Below are 19,267 nucleotides of genomic sequence, written 5' to 3'. Positions count from 1 at the left end.
GAACGTGCACGGCGTCGAGCATCTGGTGTGCGTGCGCGGATGGTTCGCCAGCATGGCGTCCACGTCGACCCCCTCCGGCCCCACTTGTCAGTGACTCTGGCTAGCACCCAGCGCGGTGAGAATCTTCCCAGATCCAGATCCAATCCGGCCTTTTACAGTTTGGCCCCGGTATCTTCTTCAGCATCAAACCGCAGCCCCTGGCTGCTGTTCTTTCCAAGAAAACCCCCTGTATGCTTATAAAATAAACCCGGGGCCCCTCCCTGGCAACTGTTTTGCTTTCGGGTCCTTTTCCTAATAAAATAAATCTATTTTTCTATTTTAATTAATAATAAAACCAGTCTGTTAATAACTTTTAATCTGTAATTCAAAATAAAAAGTGTTATACATGAAAATTGATCAGAAAAATGTGCGGAACATTAATATGCCATCGATTCATCTGTTTGCATCTCGCATCATGTCGCGCGTTGATAGTTCGTGCATACCACCTAACATATATGCGGAGTATTTCGGATATTCACCTAAGATTTCCCCGCTCCGTTTAATATTGAAGTAGATCACCCTTGCCATGTTACTGCCATTCTAACAACCATTAACTTCGCCGGTAAATATGCAACTCCAACCTAAACTGTTTGTCGGGGTTTCGACTCCGCTTAAATTGGATAAGATGCATTGCACCATCTATGCCATGTCATGCATATCATCTTGATCATGCTGGATCTTCTTTATCCGTAGTAGTAAGACTTGCATGCGTTGTGTGTTCCAGCATTTGCTTCTTCCCGGATAGGATCACGAAGTGGTGCGGTGAGATACGACAAGTTCTCCGGATGTTCCTCGGTGAGCTTTAACAGGCAAGCATTTCCCTTATACTCCTGTCCCTGCAGGAGTCGCTCACCTATTTTATTTTTCCTTCTCCCTCATGCTATCCTTAAGTTGCGTTCTTGTCACGTGTCCCTTCCATTTGTTACCTCAAGCAGCCTATATTGACTCCACCAACCACCTACAGCTATTGTTTGGTTATCGGGTCTGCCTTGCGAGTCGTAGTGCATGCTAGTGCTGTTTTATCTCGTTACCGTTACTGTTATCTTATCGGGATATGTTGGGTTGTTGGGATGTTATCACATGCTATATCAGTTGTTGGAGATACTCATGCTTTACTTTAATGTTAACAACTAAAATTGTAAGTAGAGGCATCTGTGAGCCCCTTTGCGAAAGCATCGGAACTTTGACTTGCTAATGTCCCCTAGGACCCGAGTTCTTGTTATCTGTTCTGAGATTGAGCGCTCTACCCATGCGTGGGGACGATTATTGGGACCCCCCTCACCCATTACCTTTTCTCAAGTCAGTTGAAAAGGGGGCCACAACCTTGGTTTTATTTGGCGCATGCCTTTTTATATACTGTTGCCTTCGGGTGTTTACTTCCTGTTGCCTTCGGGTGTTTATATTCTGTACTGTACCCCGCGGAACGTTTAGCGAAGCATGTGGTTTGCACGCCTAGCCGTTAACGCAAACCCTGAGTCCGCTTCGGAGTACGGCCGGACTTCGTTACGGGTAGCTTAGTCGGGTGGCCCCCCTAGACTTTCTTGTTGAACTGGGAACGGTCTTGTTGTGAGACATCCACCTGTCGTAAGTGGGTCGAGCATGCGTATGGTTACATTTGGGCAACCCCTGCAGGGTGTACATCTTATCGATAAGCCGTGTCCGCGGTTATGGACGACTTGGAGCTGTTTAACTCGATCATAGAACAACTTACACCGTTATCTTGTTACTAATAATCTGATAATAACTTGCGTAGTAATATAGCCTCACTACAACCGTTACCCAATAAAACTTGTCCACCGTTGAGTGCCTTTTACATTGCCTCTTCGCAATTGTTGGAGGGGATATGTGTAATCGGCTGGGTTATGTTTGTGTAGTATTTTATCTGTTACCTTATGCGCTCTCTCACCTTCTCTGATTAGACGAATGTTGTAGAGTGTCTCTATAGGTTTTTAGTGCTTGCGCTGCCGCTTAACCCCACCATATTGCCTATGACGTTCCTCTTGCGTCCTCTAAGTCCCCTGCGTGCCTCAAGTACAAAGGACGACTGGTTGACGAATGCTTATACGTCTTGAAGTCTTGTTAAGTACGAACCCGTACTTATTGCTGCTTCTACGGGATATAACCAGGCAGGTATGAAGATATGTTCGATGAAGACGACGTTAGCAAGGTTACCCTTCCGGCTTGGCCTGGGCAGGGTTATGGACGCCGCTGGTTATCTTCAGGACTCTTAGTCCAATTTGTATCTTGTCCGTACTCGGACGTATTCGATCTTCTGTATGATTCAGATCTTTGTATTGTATATTTGTATCTTGACTCGTTGGAGTCGTTGTTGTAATATATGTATCTTGTGGACTCTATCGTAATCCTGTTGTAATGTTACCGCTCGTGTTAATTCCTCTGGCATCACGTGTGAGATTCTTCGCGCACGTCGTGTCGGAGGGCGTCTCTGAATCGATATCGTGCGGATTGCGGAGGGATCGCTGGAATCCTCATGGTACCGGTTCCGGGGCGTCACAATTACCGTGGGGAATTAGAAGGGGATCCCCACCCACCAATTGTTCCGCAAGCAGCAACCGCTATGGTAAGCAACAGCTATACCGTGGGGAATTAGAAGGGGCTCCCCACCCACCAATTGCTCCGCAAGATACAACCGCTATGGTAAGCGCATCCGTTGATGTACAAGAGGTGGAAATACGATTGACTATTCCGTCCCACTCCAGATCTTATGGTTAACACGGGTATTACGGCACAAGAATCACTGGCGACATTTGTTGTTTAATCCTAGATGGATATAAACCCTTGCAATGGAACCTCCACCATATCAACACAATCCATGGTTCCATTGCCCACCACATAGTCATATTCATAGTTATGAAAATAGTGGTTTTGCTTTTTATGCAATAGTGATAAACATAGTACTTTGCAAGTAATTTGGTAAAAATACTCAAATGGCATGAGCAAGTGATGAACTTGCCTTTCTTGGCTGCAAGATTATGCAGACAAGGTCTTCAATACGCAATAACTCCAAATTCTGAAATAGCATCATCGTCCGGTAAGGACGATGTTTAAAAGATTGGCAAGGATGCAATAATGCATAAGTATGAGATGCAATCATTCTAAGCGTGATCTAACCTCGATGATTTAGGATTAGTGAGTGGTAATGATTAGTTCAGGGTGTGTTGCACTTTTAGAATGATTCACACACAAGGTTCTTATTCAGGGTTGTGTTGTTTTATAATCATAAGCAGGTGGTAAAATGAATAGTAACAATCATACACACCCAGGAATAGTAATTGTATTATAAGTAAGGAGCAGTTGTCAATTTTAAGTTCTAGAATGCATGGTTGATGATTACTTATTATATAATTCAAAAAAATAACTTTTGAAGAACATGTTCTTTAATAAAGAACAAGTATAATAATTAAGGTTGTGGAGTTCTATGGTTTATTATGGTTCTAGAGCAAGTATTAGATGGATCACAACAGAGTTGGATTCACCAATAGTAGGTGGAGTTATGCCTAGGCATCCTAAGCAATTAATTACACATGGGTGCTATCAAGGTTGATGCTACCTTGCTGGTGATAGATGGCTATTGTCTATAGGTCCTATTAGGCAGGTTTGATGATGATTCTTTATTTACTTCAAAAGAATAACTTTTGAAGAACATACTTCTTAAATATTAAGAAGTATAGAAATTAGGGTTGAGGTGGTATAGGTTTTACTGTTGGTTCTATTAAGTAAGGAATAATTGGCTCCTTTAATAGGATGGTTGATTAGTATCTATTGTTAGTAGGGTTTAGTGGAATATGATTATACAATGCTCAAGAATTGGCATAGTTGCTCCTGAGGTTCATCACATTGGTGTGATGCTAAATAGGAATGAATAAGGATGATGGCTTTGGTAGTAGGATCTAGGGTTTACACTTGGTTAACCCTACTTGATTATCTTGGTTTGTTGAGTTTACATAAATAGGATGCTAAATTGTTAGTGTTAGGGTTCCTATATTTTATGTGAACTAGGTAAGCATTTAGCTGCTAATTATGGGTCTATAACTACTAATGAAGTAACATGATCTCATGTTAACTTGGGTTTAGGTTTGAAAATAATTTGGAGTTCACATGAAATAGTGGAGCTAGGATTTCAAGTAGAATTAGGGTTTTGGGTTTCACGTACAATTATGAGGTTGTGTTCTTTATTCAATATGGAACTAGCGGGATGGCCCGCGCATTTGCGCGGCTAGTTTTTGTATAAGTTTATTTGTTCTTGTTGTTACTTTTTTTTCCATTTGTACAATTATAAATATAACTTTATAATTTAAAGTAAATATGTTGTAAGTTTATTTTACTCGATGCTATGATTGATGTAAATATGTTGTATGTTGTTGTGATAAACTTTATCAACCTTGTTGTTTAGTTTTAGTATCATACATACATAAATGGTCATTTGCACTAAAACTTGGTAAATGAAAATTCATACTATTATTATTGTCAAGACATGCGTCTAGATGAGTATACTTCCTCATGCAAAATCGTGTTAAATGTTCCCATGGTTCCGCCTAAAGCGCCGTGCTTATTCCAAAAAGAAATATATCCTCGGCTATTTATTTTCCTAACACAAAAATACTTTAAGAATCTTATTTTCATCCCTCACAAAGATATGTAATTTTCAAATGGCAACGCTACATGAACATGTTCTGTGAGTATGAAATATGGAATTTATGTAAGTGCATAAATACCTTAACTCAAATGATGAACACCCAACGGGTAGGACAGAAGCTTTGTGCAACGCTGCAACCATGTTCTTACCTTTTTGATCTATAAGATGGCATAGAAAATGGGTACCGTATTGGTTCAGAATGTTTCTTAAATATATTTTCTTATACCAGTACCATCCTTGCTTATTTTCTGAAATATACATGCCTGCTAATTAATTTGTCATCTATAATATCATCTCGGGTGGTAGACTTAGACTAAATATTCCATTGATTTATATAATTTTATTTGAACTGTATTCAGATCATAGGTCAGTAGTGTTAGGGTCACAATAATGTAGAGTTAGTATACACAACATTTTCTCTCTCTGGGATTAGGAATTGATGATAGAAGATCCAAAATAAATTGCATAGCTTTTGTATACCAGTATGTTTCACCACAAATCACCAAATATCGATTGGGAATTTGGGATGATCCAAGAATAAATAAAACCAACGCCACATTCTAAAGAAGAAATTTATATGAAGAAACCTGCAACGAATTAAATAGTATGCTAATATACTTGTAAACATCAAAGATATTTCACAACCTGATGATGATTCATTTTATGGAATATATATAGTACCCAAGAGAAGATTGGTACATCTGTTTGCTTTGTTTGCTCGGTGTAGACCTTATCTTCATGGAAGCTCATAGTGAATTCTGACATGAGATACATATTGAGATGTTCATTGGATGTGAGTCAGTAGCCTATCTATTTTGTTGTAAATAATACACATAACATATCTAATGGATACGTGAATCACACTTACCTGACTGCTCAGCTTTTCCTCCGCTGCTGCAGCGCATCATATCCATCGACTGGCCATGTTGCCCGAATGTGTCGTGCACCAGGTGCAGTTTCGATCCACCGGAACTGCTCCAGGCCGAAGGCCTCCTTTTCGGTGCTTGCCGTAGCTATCTGTGATGCCTTCGATCGTGTGGTCGACTGCTTCTGACCGACGGCCGTCCTCCTGATGCTTGCCGCACGCCTGCAGCGGGAGCTAGATCACCGCTCTCTTGGCACAGCGAAATTCAATGCTTGCTGCATGCCTGCGACGGGAGCTGGTGTGTGGGACGTCGCTGCTTCCTCTCCGATAGACCCATACCTGCAACCATAACGGGGGATCGCCATGCTCCGTCTCGTGAAATTTCTTGGGGTGATAGAGGTGATCATGTAGCGATAAGAGTGTGCTTCGCAATTGGATCATGGAGATTGCGCAAAATTAGGATCTTAACCTAGAACTGAATCTTGGCCAGCTCATGCAGTGATAGGAGTGCGATGTTCTCCGGCCAGAGATCACGATTATGGCCAATGTTCTCCGGCCGGAGAAGATCTTGTTCTACTAATCGAATTTGATTCTGCTTGTCTCAGCCGTGTAGGTCTGATGGCAAGACAAAAGTTGCCATGCCTCGGAAGAGAACGACCATGGAAGATGTTCATCGGCTGGCAAAATCGTCGTCCTACTAATCCATCTTTGACTCTGCGTCTCCGGCTTTCTATCTATTCTAAACGCTTCCCCAACTTTCCCGTCAACATTAGCTTTACTTTTACGTTTTAATCTGAAGCGTTTGTTGGTTGTTACTTAATCTAGATCATTGGTTGTTTGTCGACTTTGATCTACCGATTGTCTGGTGGCATTTGCGTGGCGTTGTGCATAGGTTCGTCGGTCCGGCAGATGTTCAGGTGAAGATCCGATCCGCCGGTTAGTTTAGATATGATCTATAGTTCTATACAGGGGTAGGGATAAATTGAAGACATCTTTTATTGTACATGCTGGTGCGGATATCTGTCCAGTTATTTCCTAGCGATCGTGGAAACCTGGTTGCGTACGTCTTTTTTTCTGTGCGTGACATTGAATCGATCTTTGCACGTGCTGGTGCGGATATATATTCAGTTTTTTCTCCAAGCGATCCTGGTTGCGTACGTTTTTTCTTTTTTTTGGGTGTGGCTACTTTAATCTAATCCATTGGTTTTACTTTGTTTAATCTTCACCGTTATTTGTCTTGTATTTTAATTATATAATAGATTATATAATAGATTAGGGTTTCTTAATCACCATATAGTTACTAGCAAAAGTGCCCGTGCGTTGCACAGGGGAGAAAAATCTACCTTGCGGTTAAGCACTCCTTTAACGCATGCTCTACCCGCTGTTGCGTTGAAGCTACGCGGTACAAGTGCGTCATCGCACGATAGCTATTAACCGTCATCACCATCTCACCCGTTACGCTAAGGCCTTCACCTCCATCTGGTCAGAGTGTAGAGGAAGCAGGAGAAGACGGATAACTCATCGCAGGCGATGCGGAAGTGTGACGCTTGTTCGACCATCCAACGGCACATATACCCGTGCGTTGCACCGGGATTATTCATCACATGCACGGATAGCCCAACCCAAGACGTGACATTTGAGCCGAACTCGTCCCTCGGTTTTGCGCCTAAATCCTGGCCCAAAAAAAATTGAAGTTAGCGATTTTCCATATTTTTATACTCAATATCGTAAAATAATTTATTTAATATATTTATAGCGCAACATATGAATTTGTTCGAGCCAAGTTGGGCCCGACTTTTTCAGGTCAGGCTTCACCAAGCCCGACTTTTATCCCAAACCATCACGAGGTTTGCTAAGAGTAACCGCATGTATGATATGCTTTCAATTAGGTTTTCCCCTCAATCATTCACTAAGATTACATGCGATTTACAGTATATGATACTATGCACAAAATCGTCATATATACTTAATATCTAATTTCTTGAAATAAACATTACTTGTATCTACTAAGCAGATTGTGAAAAACTGCAGAGGGAGATGCCGATGTGTTTGTTTCCGTCTCTTGCGCATCAGATGGCAGCTAGTCGAATTCCCTGAAAGCACAGCTAGTAGTCATGCCCAAAATTTACTGCAAACACAGGAACATCCAATCTGTTCAGCTCAGTTCTACACATGTAAATAGCAACTGGAATTCGTATTCAGTCACAAGTCATAACATCCAATCCAATCACAGCAGCAATGCTCAGTGTTCTCAATCTTTCCTCTCAGTGTTCTCAATCTTTCCTGCAGTTCTAAATTCAATTATTAAGTTTTAACAATAACTTAGGTTGGACGTTTCCTGCATTTTGCAATTTCTTGCAGGATGTTTACGCTCAGCTGCTGAGTTCCACATCCAGTTAACCATGAACGGTGGCCGAACCTGAGTATCAGCACGGCGGCCAGGAAATCAGACTCGTGCTCCTCCTCTTGGAGGGCGCGGCCGGCGTGCTCCAATGCAGCATGAGCGTAGAGGTCCGGCACGGCGACACAGGCTCCCTCTGTCCCTCCTGGTTTAGCTCAGCTCCTTGTTCCTCTTCACAGTTCGACAGACTTGGGGCAGTAAAAAAAAACCTTCCCCGAAATAGAACTGCAGGTGGGTCTCGAGCGGTTGTGGAGGCGCTCCCTTCCACAGACGAAGAGGCGGAAGGATTCCCGTGACCGCTGGCTGCGGCGGCCAAATCTCGTCGGTCCGCCCGAATTTCCGTCACCGGAAGCCTCCCCGCCACCTCCTCCACTCCTGTTCCCAGCTTGATCTTCGCGAATCCAGTAGCCGACCGTCATCATGTACGAAGGTGAGCTCCACATCGGTTGGCTGCCGATTCCGCGGCCTAGAGCCCACCATGGCGATGGGGACACTGTGGATCGGGGCACGTAGGGAGTTGGCGAGGAACGGGTCGTGGCGGAGCTTCCCGACGACCAGTAACGTGCTCGGGTGGCGCGGTCGGCAAGAACTATCACGCGGAGGCCAGACCGACGCGAGGGCGAGGCAGCGGCTTCGGCTGGCAGCGAGCTTGTCTCAGTCTCTCAGAACCGCTGCTTCCATTTTTTTCGAGTGGAGCACCGCTGCTTCCGAGAGAGGCAGGGACTCGGGTAAAGAGGAGAACGTTTCAGAGATTTGTTGGGCCTCGGCCCATATGAGCTCGCGGGAACCATGGAACACGCTGAACAGCCACGACGTACACGTACGAAAAACGGTTAGCAATTTAATAGTAAAGATTAGATTGATAACTTCATTATAAAGTTGAAGTTATTAATAACTTTGAATTAAAAATAATATTGGATTTAACCTTTTCTTATTTTTAAAGAATTAATAATTAAGACAATTATTAATTAGGGTTTAAATCCTCCTATTAAGGATTTAATAAATTATAAGCAAAGGAAAATTAGTTTTAATATTTTCCTGATTTGCTTACTGGTTTTTATTAATTTTAGAAGTTTTTCTTAATTATTGAATTTTAATTGAATTTAGAATTAAAAGAAAAGGCTTAAATTAACAAGTATTAAATAATTGAATTTTTATTAAAAATAAAAATTTCATATTATATTTTTATTGGATAGAGTTTTCTTTTCTAAGAATTTTAATATCTCATTTATATTTTTCTGATTTAAATTGGATTTTCTAAATTTATTTGAAGTTGCAGTAATTTACTAGAATTAAATTTTAAATGGAACAGACGAAATGTACCGGTGGGGTTCTACCCGTGTGACTGACTGGTGGACCAGGGATCCACGCTGGCTGCCACGCAGGCGTGGACCAAGTCAAAATCGGGAGCATGGTGGGGAAGCTCTCTGCCGGCGGGACTCGGCGACGGCGCCGCCGTTCCCGGGCATATGCGGATGGACTACTCATATCAATCGAACCAGAACGTTACGGTGAGCATTTTGGTACCAGCGCCGCCCGCTAATGACCACCGGAGCATGGCCGGCGATGAAGTGCTGCGGCGGCGGAGACGGTCCTATGGTGCTAGCATGCGATGGAGCACTAGAAGAGGAGCCAAGATGCTCTGGAGAGTCAGTGACTCACCGTGAACACGCCGGGCTTGACGGCGAGGCAAGGGAAGGTCGCAATCGCCGAGATTGCTTGATGCCGGCGTCGGGGAAGACGGCCTGGCACGGTCGATTAAGGACGCTTCAGCTCGATTCCTTGTGCACGGTGACCAAGTCGAGGATGGTGAGGATGATGGTGGCCACGGCGGGGCTTGGGGAGGTTCCTACCGGCGGCGTTGAAGATGGCCGGGCTAACTAGGGTTTCGGCATGGGGAAATTTGAGCAGAGGAGGAAGCAAACCGAAGCTAGAGTTCGTGCAGGAGCTTTTATAGGGCGTCGAAGAGTGCCTCGTCACGACGCCGAGCTCTGGGAGGTCGCCAGCGAGAGGGAGAAGGCAAGCACGCCGTCGTGCTGTCGTCCATGCGGATAGAAAGGATGAGGACGAGCCTCTCCTGGTATTTCTGGACGAAGGGGTACCTCGGGCCAGGTTGGGCTGTGCTAGGCCCGTGCTTGTTGGGCTGCTGGTGGGGCTCCGTTGCTGGGCTCTGCTACAGGTAAGCCTCTCTCCATTTTTTTCTGTTTTCTTTTTTTTTTTCTTCTTATTTTCTGTTTTAACTCAAATTTGAATCCTCTTGTATTTTGCAGGTATTGGAATATATATAGACCCCCTTTGATTGAACTTAGTAAGGTTCTGGAATATATTGTATTAACATATTCCAGAGATATTTACTTCCTTCTTATTTATTTAGATAATAACTTAATATTCCAAATGGGTATAAATCTTTATGGAGATGATTCTTTTATTCTTGATTTGCTCATACATGTTTGTATCAATTAACTTTTTGGTTTCTTTCTAGAGACAACAGGTTTATTTTTTAGAACATGGTAACATGTTAATTATGTGGCTTACATACTTGTATTGTGATGATGACTAAGTTTTGTGTTCAATGAGTGTTATTATGTTGATAACTCATACTCTCAATCTTGTGGATCAACCTGTTTGAAGTATTAGAGTTGGTAATTCCAGCTCAAGGTATTTTAGAGTTTATCATTAGGACTTGTTATCTTATTTAAGAAGTTGTTTGTTCACGGATGATTTTATGTGAGCATCAATCTATTAGGGTTTTATGATTTCTATTACAACCCCCTTATTAAAGTTAACACTATCATTATATTTGAAAGGATCTAAGTAGATATTGGTTCCATCATGATTGATCTAGGGTTATAAAGATAAATGGTTGATAACCACACATGGTTTTAATTATAGGATTTAGCACTAGGTGTTCTTATGTTTGATAGGTGAAGCATAAGATTTAACTAGTGAGCAATTCTAGGGTTTTAATCATATTCACCTAATGGCAATTGGTTTGAATCACAATTATGGCCTGGTTTATATTATGATCACCATAGTGATACATAAACTAGGGTTAATACATAATTCTAGATGGTAGAAATGAGGTGACACATTGGAGTATTTGCTAGAGTTTAATCTCCCCTAACCATTATAAGATGGTTACTTGCTTCATATCTTATGTGCTTCTCTAATTACTAAGGATTTGAGAATTGGTTTTATCTTCTACCAATTAACTTATATTATTATCCTCAATTAATCATTAAAGTAACTACAATGGTTATAGTTCTTTTTATAGTTAACTTTGGTCATATGGATTAATGGTTTCTCACCATATAAAGTTTAGAGTTTGTCTCTAAAGGTTTTCTATTGTTCTTTATTTGAGGAATAAGTGGAATATAGATGTGGTAGAATTCTACTTGTGATCACCAAGTGGTTCACAAGTTAAGGTTGTGATCTAAGCCTAGGGTTGCTTATTACTGATCTCCTTATAATTTCATGTGGTTGATGATATCTACTTATCCTATTAGTATTTAACTTATCCTTACATAACTCAAGAGCATGATCATGGTTAGACATGATCAACTTGTTCTTGATATCATTACCTCAATGCCTGAAATAATTACTTATGATTTATCTCTAGGAATGATGATTTAATCATCAGGATCTATGGATGGTGCTCTCCCTTCATTTCAATTTTTACCTCTTGTATCTTGAGTATGACACCAAAGCTTGAGCTCTCTCATTTAGGAATAGATATTCTAGGGTTTATGGTGTACTCCTGATATTTATTTAAGTAGATAAGCTAAAGATTCAATTGTCTAAATTAGTTGGATTAGTCCTATCCTTATTTCACTAATTCATGGGTATAGTCTTATTCCATTTGATATTAGGTTGTCTCACCACTCCAAGATGAAATGGTTAATCTCCTAATACTTTAGTTCAAAGGTTGTCCTTTATTCTTAAATAGGTAAAGCTAAGATTGGTATGAGTGGTCTCTCTCTTGTTTGGGGAAGGTCTTTAATACTAACCTAAGGTTAGGCTCCATAGAGAATGATGTGGTCACCAATATCTATGGTTAACATAAATGGATTCTCTCTCTATGAAATATCTTGAATAAGATTCTAGGGTTCCTCTTAAAGATGATGATTTGAATACTTGGATGTATATCCAAAGTTTAGCTCAAGGTTTGTTATTGCTTCTCTAACAATTATAATAGAACTCTCACCTCTCTAGGTTTGATGTATAATAATTTGGAATATAGAAGGATTATATATTTCTAGAGTGGATATCATTGTCTTGTTTCCAAGATTGAAATAGAATAAATACCATGAGGTTCATGGTAGCATCAAAGATTAGTTTAAGACATGGAAAAGATACGTGAAGAATGGTTTGTCCATTTATTGTTACTTGATTTCCAAATAGATGTATGTTCATATGTTATGAGGAGGAATTCCATGTTATGATCTTTAATAAGATCTAGTAGTTGATCCTTGATTAATAAGTTCTTGTGTTGATTTTAATTCCATTTCATCTAACCCCTTAGATAAAATTATCTCTACCCAAAACAAGGTTTTAGCAAAGTCACATTGAGGTTTATAGCGCTTGACTTGATGAGCTACTTCAATTCCACCAAGGTCAAGTGAAACTTCAGTTACTGTGACTGTTTTACTTTAAAGCGCGAAAATTCCCCAGATTTTCTATGCATGAATGCAATGCACACATCGTTTCCTCTATTTTTGTAACCCCATTACCTGGGATATTACAGTCTCTACCCCTTAAACTAAACTTCGTCCTCGAAGTTTGAACTCTCTCACGTTTCCGGAGTGTGGTTCCGACTTATGCAGACTTAAACTTTTCTCGAACTCCGTAGTGATCTTACTAGATATAATTGAATATATAACTTGTCCAGATTCTTCCTGGAATCCATTAGGGTTTGTCTCTGAACCATGGTTCTTACTTTGATTCATTGATTTCTTCCAACTCTATAAGCTTGTTTCCTTTCTCATTGAAGATTTAATGATTAGGACTTCTTCTGGTACTGCTAGTCTTAACTGAAGACTAATTTAATAACATACTCCTATTTGGTAAATAGGTCTTTGTTTTCCCTTACTACCAAAACTGCAATAATGGTACTAAGTAAGATACTTAACATGTAAATGATCATGGTGGTTTATTCCTCTAAGAATGGATTAGACTCATTTAGTCCATCCAATCATGGTTTATAGTTGATACCTATAACTATTTTGTGTTCTTTAGGTTCCGTGAAAGGAATCATTCTATTAGTCTTTGATATTGGTATGTTCAATCTTCTTCATTCTTTGACCCTCTTGGGCTTTATTGGTCTACGGTATTTCCTTCGTCCAACTTCATTATACTTAGCTTACTTGAGCTTCCGTACTTCTGAGTAAATTTTACTCACTTTCTCAAGTTATAGTCCACTTCTTACTTCCTTGAGGTATGAACCTCGGCTTCTGGTCTGACATCCTTCTGAAAGTAGTGTTCAATAATCTAATGAAAATAAGATCGAACTTCCTCTCAGTTCAGACCTTCTTCATCTATCTTGCTCAAAGTATTGAGTCATTGTACATCTAACTCAATCTTTACTCTACCCCTTAGAGTTTTCTTATGGTCTTCAACTCCTTTTCTTCCAACTATTGGACTTATGATTAGAATATTGGTCTAGGTCTAACTTATGGTTTATACTTTTCTAAAAGTCTCACGAAGAATGTTTGTGGTGTATCCACTCAATTGTGGACATCCAATGTGAATCCTTTGACTAAATGATTATAGGTCATTGTTATTTGGTTAACAAAATTTTATTTGTTCACAACTTCTTGATACAAATAATCCAATGGTGGACTACTTGATACCAATCGTGGCTATTTGTTATCTAAAAATGGATTCTATTATAGGTTCTGATCAACTGGACGAGACATCTTCTACTTTATCTCGCAGTATTGGTCCTATACCACAAATGTGGTCTTCTAATCCAACTGTGGTCTTCTGATACCAACTGTGGTCTTCTTATATCTGCTACGATTTCATATATCATCTTCCTTCATTCAGGGTTTATTTTGCAAGAGAACCACTAACTGATACTATGAATATAGTATCCTAAGTGATTTCCCATGCATTCCCTCTTCTATGTTGACTATGGATCTGCTTGAGCTTCACCATAATCACCAGATTTCTTACCTTCATGCTTCTTCTGTACTAAAGTACTCCTCTGTTGAGGTTGAGCATGAGTTTTGGTTGGGTACTTCCTTCAGGGTATTGTGGTTACTTCCCACAACTTTACTTCCTTTTTCTGATGCACCTTTATCTTGTCTTCGGAATCTTCCAGAATTCGTCACTTCCTCACACGTTTACCATTACCCTCTAGATCTATAGCATCAAGTAAGGACTTGATATTGTAACATGCATTTGCATATCAAAGTCTAACCTCATGTATGGATCTAGTCAAACAATGAAAATTCATTAGAATCCAAGAAGATTCAGCTTTGTGCATATAATACACATCATCATAAGCCTGGATGTAATAGTTGAGTAAGACATCTCTAAACATCAGGCTGAGATGTGTAGTATATAACACCACATAATATAGGTTTATATCGTGATACTTAGCACGAATATATGGGATTCTACTATTTGTCTCAACCTTTACCTTAATTGCACATTTGCAATGAGATAAACTTGAAACAAAGTGGTCTAGGATAGCTAAGGTTAACCTAATTTTCTTTGGAAGTACTACTTAACTTTCATTTTGTTGAGGACTATCTCACTTGATATGTCTAGGTTCTAACATTGCTACTCTAAACACATAACTATGGAAAGATAGCTCCTATACTTCCATATGTTCTTACCATATAACTAGGGTTCTGATGTACTTGACACAGTTCTCATGGTTTTGTAACACAAATCTTACTCTCTTGTTTCGCGTCTAACTTCTTATCAAACCCCTCCTAAGTACTTATGATATTCTATTCCATCACATAACGATTCTCAGGTGAATCATATATGATTAACAACTCTACCCTGAAAACAGACATATTTTATTCCTATCTCTCTTCCTTACCTCCCATGATTGACTCATCATGGTCTATACTACCTCATATAACTCATAGTTATTACTTACTATCAATTGTTTCACATGTCTAGATAATTTTACCTACACATTACATATCTTGGTCTATATCTTCTATTAGGATATCTTAATTATATTCATCACTTGATATCGTTCCTATTACAGGTCTGAATAACTCTTATTTATTCATGACAGATGTTGGTACACATCTTCCAATAGGATATCTTCCTTATGGTTGTATCCTCTCTTTGGACTACCATGTATTGTATACCAACTGTGGTCTACTCATCTATTATTTTAAGGACTTAATGGTGTGCTATATACTTGGGATTAGTTATCTAACTTCACTTAGGAAGGTAGGTAGGAAAGTTTGACTCTAGTGTGTCAGGATTATTCTCAAGTGAATACCCATCTCAAGTCATAAGAATATTTGGTTTAACTAAGACAACTTCCTATAGACACTACCAATCCTAAAGGTCTCCTTTAAAGGGTTTTAATCCTAGGGTCAAAGCATTTGCTCTGATACCAACTGTGGTGACCCGGCATACCACTGCATGGTGTAGTATGCAAGTCTGATATAACACCAATGAAACACCGTTCCACTAGTATTATATCGCTCAGAGTGGTACAACAGAAAAATATGCGGGTCCAAGGCATGTCTATAGAATTACACACAGACTCTGTTACATAAGATCAACACAGCCTCCTACTTTACAATGAGGTAAAACTGCAAATAAACTCTAGAAGAACGACTCGTAGTCTAGTCTTATCACGAACTCTATTTGTAGAGTATTTAACTAGCTATAGAGGCTAAGAATAGATTCTAGCTAAATAGGAGCTAGGTTTAGGAAGCTAGTTCCTTTCTGTGGCTAAACTAGGTTTTCTCCTTGTTGGATGTGGTATCTGACTCCTCTGACAGGTTCCTGTCTCTTGAAGTAGTTGTTGACTCCTCAGCCTTCGAGTTGCATGTAGATCCTCCTTCGTTGCCTCCATATCTAAGCAGGGGATTTAAGAGTGGGATGAGTACGAGCGTACTCAACAAGTTCATTATAGGAAAGAGGTGTTTAATGCACTAGCTACGGCATTATACCAGAAAGTCTAATACCAATGCAGGTTTTCATAACCATTTCTTTCAAAAGATTGCTTTTATTCAGAAGAACTATGCCCGTCAGCCTTCACCGGTTTACTAGAACTTCATGGAGCTCCTTTCCGGCAGCGTTCGCAGTTCCGTATCCCGGAACAGGGAGTGACAGGTCACGATTCATTACACTCTGCAGAGGTGTGTTGCTTTACCCATAAGAGATCTTAACCTTGGTGCCAACCGGGCAGCTTTCCCGTCCACACTTCCTTCGGTGTGAGGCCCGGTATAAGGTCATAGCCAATCATATTCCTCCGCTACCTCGCACACCCACCCTTTGTTGTATACCCCGACCCTGGGTCCTCGCCGGTCCTCTTACACCAATTAAGGATGGACCCCGACCACGACGACAGTCTAGGACTCGTTAACCAAACTCCTTCACCGATAGCTGCAACCCATCATAGACCACATTACCGTGGGGAATTAGAAGGGGATCCCCACCCACCAATTGTTCCGCAAGCAGCAACCGCTACGGTAAGCAACAGCTATACCGTGGGGAATTAGAAGGGGCTCCCCACCCACCAATTGCTCCGCAAGATACAACCGCTACGGTAAGCGCATCCGTTGATGTACAAGAGGTGGAAATATGATTGACTATTCCGTCCCACTCCAGATCTTATGGTTAACACGGGTATTACGGCACAAGAATCACTGGCGACATTTGTTGTTTAATCCTAGATGGATATAAACCCTTGCAATGGAACCTCCACCATATCAACACAATCCATGGTTCCATTGCCCACCACATAGTCATACTCATAGTTATGAAAATAGTGGTTTTGCTTTTTATGCAATAGTGATAAACATAGTACTTTGCAAGTAATTTGGTAAAAATACTCAAATGGCATGAGCAAGTGATGAACTTGCCTTTCTTGGCTGCAAGATTATGCAGACAAGGTCTTCGACACACAATAACTCCAAATTCTGAAATAGCATCATCGTCCGGTAAGGACGATGTTTAAAAGATTGGCAAGGATGCAATAATGCATAAGTATGAGATGCAATCATTCTAAGCGTGATCTAACCCCGATGATTTAGGATTAGTGAGTGGTAATGATTAGTTCAGGGTGTGTTGCACTTTTAGAATGATTCACAAACAAGGTTCTTATTTAGGGTTGTGTTGTTTTATAATCATAAGCAGGTGGTAAAATGAATAGTAAGAATCATACACACCCAGGAATAGTAATTGTATAATAAGTAAGGAGCAGTTGTCAATTTTAAGTTCTAGAATGCATGGTTGATGATTACTTATTATATAATTCAAAAGAATAACTTTTGAAGAACATGTTCTTTAATAAAGAACAAGTATAATAATTAAGGTTGTGGAGTTCTATGGTTTATTATGGTTCTAGTTGGGTTCTAGAGCAAGTATTAGATGGATCACAACAGAGTTGGATTCACCAATAGTAGGTGGAGTTATGCCTAGGCATTCTAAGCAATTAATTACACATGGGTGCTATCAAGGTTGATGCTACCTTGCTGGTGATAGATGGCTATTGTCTATAGGTCCTATTAGGCAGGTTTGATGATGATTCTTTATTTACTTCAAAAGAATAACTTTTGAAGAACATACTTCTTAAATATTAAGAAGTATAGAAATTAGGGTTGAGGTGGTATAGGTTTTACTGTTGGTTCTATTAAGTAAGGAATAATTGGCTCCTTTAATAGGATGGTTGATTAGTATCTATTGTTAGTAGGGTTTAGTGGAATATGATTATACAATGCTCAAGAATTGGCATAGTTGCTCCTGAGGTTCATCACATTGGTGTGATGCTAAATAGGAATGAATAAGGATGATGGCTTTGGTAGTAGGATCTAGGGTTTACACTTGGTTAACCCTACTTGATTATCTTGGTTTGTTGAGTTTACATAAATAGGATGCTAAATTGTTAGTGTTAGGGTTCCTATATTTTATGTGAACTAGGTAAGCATTTAGCTGCTAATTATGGGTCTATAACTACTAATGAAGTAACATGATCTCATGTTAACTTGGGTTTAGGTTTGAAAATAATTTGGAGTTCACATGAAATAGTGGAGCTAGGATTTCAAGTGGAATTAGGGTTTTGGGTTTCACATACAATTATGAGGTTGTGTTCTTTATTCAATATGGAATTAGGGTTTCTTAATCACCATATAGTTATTAGATTGATAACTTCATTATAAAGTTGAAGTTATTAATAACTTTGAATTAAAAATAATATTGGATTTGACCTTTTCTTATTTTTAAAGAATTAATAATTAAGACAATTATTAATTAGGGTTTAAATCCTCCTATTAAGGATTTAATAAATTATAAGCAAAGGAAAATTAGTTTTAATATTTTCCTGATTTGCTCACTGGTTTTTATTAATTTTAGAAGTTTTTCTTAATTATTGAATTTTAATTGAATTTAGAATTAAAAGAAAAGGCTTAAATTAACAAGTATTAAATAATTGAATTTTTATTAAAAATAAAAATTTCATATTATATTTTTATTGGATAGAGTTTTCTTTTCTAAGAATTTTAATATCTCATTTATATTTTTCTGATGTAAATTGGATTTTCTAAATTTATTTGAAGTTGCAGTAATTTACTAGAATTAAATTTAAATGGAACAGACGAAATGTACCGGTGGGGTTCTACCCGTGTGGCTGACTGGTGGACCAGGGATCCACGCTGGCTGCCATGCAGGCGTGGACCAAGTCAAAATCGGGAGCATGGCGGGGAAGCTCTCTGCCGGCGGGATTCGGCGACGGCGCCGCCGTTCCCGGGCATATGCGGATGGACTACTCATATCAATCGAACCAGAACGTTACGGTGAGCATTTTGGTACCAGCGCCGCCCGCTAATGACCACCGGAGCATGGCCGGCGATGAAGTGCTGCGGCGGCGGAGACGGTCCTATGGTGCTAGCATGCGATGGAGCACTAGAAGAGGAGCCAAGATGCTCTGGAGAGTCAGTGACTCACCGTGAACACGCCGGGCTTGACGGCGAGGCAAGGGAAGGTCGCAATCGCCGAGATTGCTTGATGCCGGCGTCGGGGAAGACGGCCTGGCACGGTCGATTAAGGACGCTTCAGCTCGATTCCTTGTGCACGGTGACCAAGTCGAGGATGGTGAGGATGA

This window comes from Lolium perenne, chromosome 4 (genome assembly GCF_019359855.2).
Source record: "Lolium perenne isolate Kyuss_39 chromosome 4, Kyuss_2.0, whole genome shotgun sequence".
Taxonomy (NCBI): domain Eukaryota; kingdom Viridiplantae; phylum Streptophyta; class Magnoliopsida; order Poales; family Poaceae; genus Lolium; species Lolium perenne.
Note: the sequence above shows the minus strand (reverse complement) of the source record.